This window comes from Papaver somniferum, chromosome 3 (assembly GCF_003573695.1).
Source record: "Papaver somniferum cultivar HN1 chromosome 3, ASM357369v1, whole genome shotgun sequence".
NCBI lineage: Eukaryota > Viridiplantae > Streptophyta > Magnoliopsida > Ranunculales > Papaveraceae > Papaver > Papaver somniferum.
The window spans coordinates 55089894-55095072 of NC_039360.1; positions in this window are offsets into that span (position 1 = coordinate 55089894).

Below are 5179 nucleotides of genomic sequence, written 5' to 3' on the forward strand. Positions count from 1 at the left end.
TATCCTAATTAAGGCTCCTAATCTATATACCCTAATTAAATCAAAGAGAAAATCAGTTTCTCTTTTCATCTTCCTCTCCTCCCTTTCTCTTCTCCACCTCCACCATTAACGACTCCACCTCCACCGAGGAAAATTCTTCGAACCGATTCATCGCGTAATCGTCGATGATAAAACTTTAATCGACGATTAACTTCTTCTACAAATATGGCTAAAACAAAGCAAACAGCTCGCAAAGCACTTCAAATTCCTAATCTTGTAGATACGGTGAATGCAAAGGTGTACGTGCGAAGAGCTCCTGAAGCAAGCAAATCGAAACCCAAAAAGGGAATGGCTCCAATTAGAGGGTACGTGAACTTAAACCCACCTCCTATTCGATGTTTTGGTTGTTTTTTGATTGTGCAATCGAGATTGGTAGCTGAAAAATAGAAGTTACAGAGTGAGAGTCGTTAGTATTGAAGAAATAATACCTTAACGACTCTTACATTCTATGCTTTTTCTATGAAAAATCGTTAACCTGTTAGTGTAAATATGACGACCCTTGTTCTGCTCTTCGACTTTTTGTGCCCTAGAATAGAGTCGTCTCCATATTAGGTTGAAGATGACGACTGTAGTTTGACGACCCCAAATTAGTGCATAACGACTCTGGGTTGAACTTGAACTGCCTTCTGTTGGAGAAAACGATAGAGTCGTCAGTAGTATATAATCCCTAGACTAGAGTCGTCAGTAATCTATAATCCCTAGAGTCGTCATCTCTTTTATAGAGTCGGCAGTTACTTGTTTGACGACTCAAGTTTAATCATTAACGCCCCTTTAAGGACCAAAATCATCCTCACTGTCCAATTTTTGCAAAGAGTCGTTACCTTATAAATTACAGTCGTTACTTTGTAATGAAGAGTCGTTAGTTTTTTAGAGCATATCATTGATGACTCTTTAACTGATAGAGATAAAGTTGATGTCTTATAAAAAAAAAATTCGTGTTTGGAATGTAGTGACAAGAAAACGAAAGACAAGGTTGAAATCACGATAACTCCTCCTTCGAAACCTCCCCGCAACGATAAATACTTACTTTCCGGTCCATTGCGTGGAAGAAGGCCGAGTGAGGTATCATTTTCTATCACCGAACCAAGAGACAAAGGTAATGAGTTGTCCGATTCGTCAGAATCAGACACTCCTGTTGTTTCAGCTAACACTAGTGCTGAAGAAGAAGATGAACAAGAAGAAGAGCAAGTAGAGGAGGAACATGGTGTATAACATGAGATACAAGAAGAAGAGATTCAAGAAGAAGAAGAGGAACAAGAAGAAGAGCAAGAAGAGGAGGAAGAGGGTGAAGGTAATGGTAGTGGTGATGATGAGGATGATGGTAATGAGGAGGAACAACATAAAGGTAATAATGGCAGTGATGATAATGATCATGAGGAGGAAGAGAATGAAGGTAATGATGATGAAAAGGATGAAGGTGGTGATGATGGTAAAACCACTGTTGAGGATGAGGAAGAGAATGCAAAGGCGAAAAAGCCGGTAAAGAGGGTTAAGAAGGATGGAACAGATATTGCACCCAGTACGATACACGTTCCCGCTACTCATTTGATATTGCCTCCTCTTCGAGGTGGTAAACTTAGAGGAGAACTTAGAGATGGGGGCAAAGTTCTATTTGGATATCCTGGATCGTGGGCTCATTGCATTAGTGAGACAATCGTAAGAATCCCAAATTTTCTTGCTATTTGATTAATTGGTGTTAACTTGTTTATGTTTTGTTTTTTAAATACGTGTTTGTTTATGTTTTGTAGGATCATAAGGATGCCGCACGTCTTTTCCGGCACCAATCTTCTTTCAAGAAAATGGAGTTGTGGCCGCTAGAAGGTGAATGTGCAAGAGTTAGAGATTTGGTTGAAAACTCAGGTTTGTAAAATGCCGTTGTGAACTCTGTGATTCCGTATGACAAGGTCGCAGTATCTAGTTTCTGTGAAAGGTATCACGCTGAAGTCGACACATTCCAACTTCCTTTCTATGTGATAAAACTGCTCTCCTCTCCATTTGGTATATTCTTTTTGGGCCGCACGTCTATCGCCTTTGTGCCCCGCGAGAAACTCGTTGTACTTGTTGCACAATCTCATAACGTGAATTGTCTTATCACGAATGTGGGACGGTTCATAATCATAACGTAGATGCGCATGGTAATTAAGGAAAGGACCGCAACCAACGTTTATCCAAAATATGCTTTCATCTTTTTCTTCTTCGTCAAGATCTTTGACGCTGTAATAGTTTTTAACCCATTCGGTCTCTTCCTCGACTTGCTTGAATACTTCCCGGAGATGCGCTTGTTCTTTTACCCGTTTTTCAGCCTCGCGCATCTCTAATTCTTCCTTTGTAGGATATGGCGTAACGACTCTTGGGTTTTGCATCTTCTAAGTATGCTTTCAATTGATGAAGGAGTTGCCATTGAAAAAAAACTTTCATGAGGTTGTTTTCAATTGATTTTGCACCTTGATATGTTCCTCTACTTATAGAATAATTTGTAACGGCTATTTTTTATGGGAAAAAGTGTATAGAAAAAGAGTCGTTGGGGTTTTTTGCAAACAGTCGTCATTGTATACACTATAAATATGACGACTGTTGTGTAATCCACTACAGTCGTTTAGGTATCTGAATATATAACTGACGACCCTATGTTGAAAAACCTTCCAGGAGACCACCTAATTTGGACCATTAGAGACGTTAGGGTATCTGAAAATATCAATGACGACCCTATGTTGGGAAAACATCCAGGAGACAACCTAATTTGGGCCATTAGAGTCGTTAGGGTATCTGAAAATATCACTGACGACCTTACAATTATTAAAACCTTCCAGGAGACCACCTAATTTGGACCATTAGAGTCGTTAGGGTTTCTGTATATATTAATGACGACTCCAAGTTGGAAAAACATTCATAAGTTTAACTGATTCTTATGCCGCAGGATAAAACGCATTGTATTCATTAGGCATTCTTCAAAATACAAATATTAGGGTTCAGGATACAACCATTATCAAAAAGTATGCTTAAAAATGCAATGCATAGGTTTGAATGTACATCTTGTCTCACGATTCATCGCCCATGTCTACGTAAACCAGGGTTGGGTCCATAGCATTCCAAAGGTTCATTCCATACTTGTACTGATTTGTCCACTCCTTGGTGTAGTCTCCCCAATCACCATAGGCCACCCGTGGTAAAGTACATTCTTCGGAAATCTTCAAACCTATGTAATGGTTATTGTTGACATGTGCCATTACAATTCTTCATTTCTTTATCTCCGCGTCGCACCTAGTTCTTGAGGGTACGTACATACAAGACGCTCCGGGGAAGCCTTTGCTGAATACAATTACCACACAAGTGAATGTGTCCGCTAAGAGTTGACCACCAAAAGGCATTTGCATCCAAAACTTATAACCGACCTTTTTCGACCCCGTCCTCCATTTCACGTTACAAACCAACTCCCTAAACTTCATTTCCCTCTTTTTTGGATCTCTTTCCATGAGCATTGTCAAATACAGTTGTTTGTCCTGAACAAGCTTTTCTGCCATTTTTTTCCTTGCATATTGGACTTGGGTGAGCTTAAGTTCGCCGGCCTCGTTGAAATGCCTTAATTATTCTGTTGCAACATGGTAACCACAATTTCCATCGCCGTCAACGTCGTCGGTGGATATAAGGTGATCCAAGATGACGTGATGAAGTTGATCGGTGTACTCTTTATACAAAGTATAAGTAACACGATGTGGTCTTCCTTGAGAATCTCTAGGGGTGCGCGGATTTCCCTTAATTCCTCTTATGGTTACCATTCCGCTAGTTTGGCTTTTCTGGGTACTGACCACATGCTCTGCAACATCCATGTCTTCCATTTGTTTCACTTCTGTTTCACTTTGGGTCAAATCATCCTTTTTTGGTCGACCCTTTGCCTTGGGGAGGAGAGACTTCTCATACTCTGTATATTCCGCCTGGACATAATCATGACGTGACGGGTCACTTTTGCAACTCTTGGCCGCCTTCACGGTTTCTCTAAATGATTTTTTTGTTGTTGGTCTGCCCAGTGGTTTTTGTTTGATTGGCTCTTCTTCTACTCCCAAGCTCTTACGGGCAGCCGACCACAAATTAGAAATCAATATATGTCTTCCTTCACAATGCGCTTTTTGATATTTCTCACTGATATACTTGCCAATCTCAAGGTCTCCAAATTGTTCATCAGCGTCTCATGTGGGATTAGGGGTGAACGAAAGTTGCTTCCAAAAAGGATCAATATCTTCAATAGGAATGAGCGACTTGTAACCACCAAGCTTATGTCTACACGGGAGGCCAAGCCACGTCTCAGTTGTACAATTACAGTTCATCACTTTTCCACTTGAAGCTTTCGCTCGAAATCTGTGAAGTTCAGCCATCATATGCTTTATTGCCCACCATGACACTTGGTGCGAAACCCTGTGTAGCAATTGTTTGTCTTCCAGGTATTGCTTCAAAAAATGGTCCTTACTATACTCCATCTGAGTCACTATCTTGCTAAGATCATCCTGGGCGTGCTCATGAATAGCTTCCTGTACAGTAACTACCCCACCAATGTTTTCTCGAAGAATTTTCTTCAAACGTCCATGGGACTGCTCTGCGATACTGGTGGACTCATTTTGGTAGTGTTTGTACTTATTGGTTCATGCATAAACAAACTTCTCCTTCCAAGGATTCAACTAGGTATCTTGGCAATAGTCGACCACCTTCTTATAATCCGTACTCCAAATATCGATGAACTTTTGCAAATTTTCATAGTACTTTACTTCGGTCTTCGAATGGACCAAAAGGTCCCAATCTTTGCAGAAATCCTCCCATACATCCCCCTCTTCATCAAATTTTTCCTTGGATTTCTTTTTCTCTTCCGCTATCTCTTTTTTTGAAAGTTTACTAAGACACTCGTCTTCCTCCTTGGAAGTTGATTACCCTTTGCAGGTTTGATCTTTTGGATTTGATTCTTGCAATTATTAAAAAGATTCTTTTGGATGTGCCACGTACAAAGAAAATGTTGAGCAAGGGGAAAAACTTGACGAACGACACTCATGACTGCAAAATCCCTATCCGTAAATATAACCTGCGGTGTCTCTTCGCCACGGTAAATCAACCTAACTTGTTCCAAGCCCAAACATAGTCTTCTATTTCTTCCTTT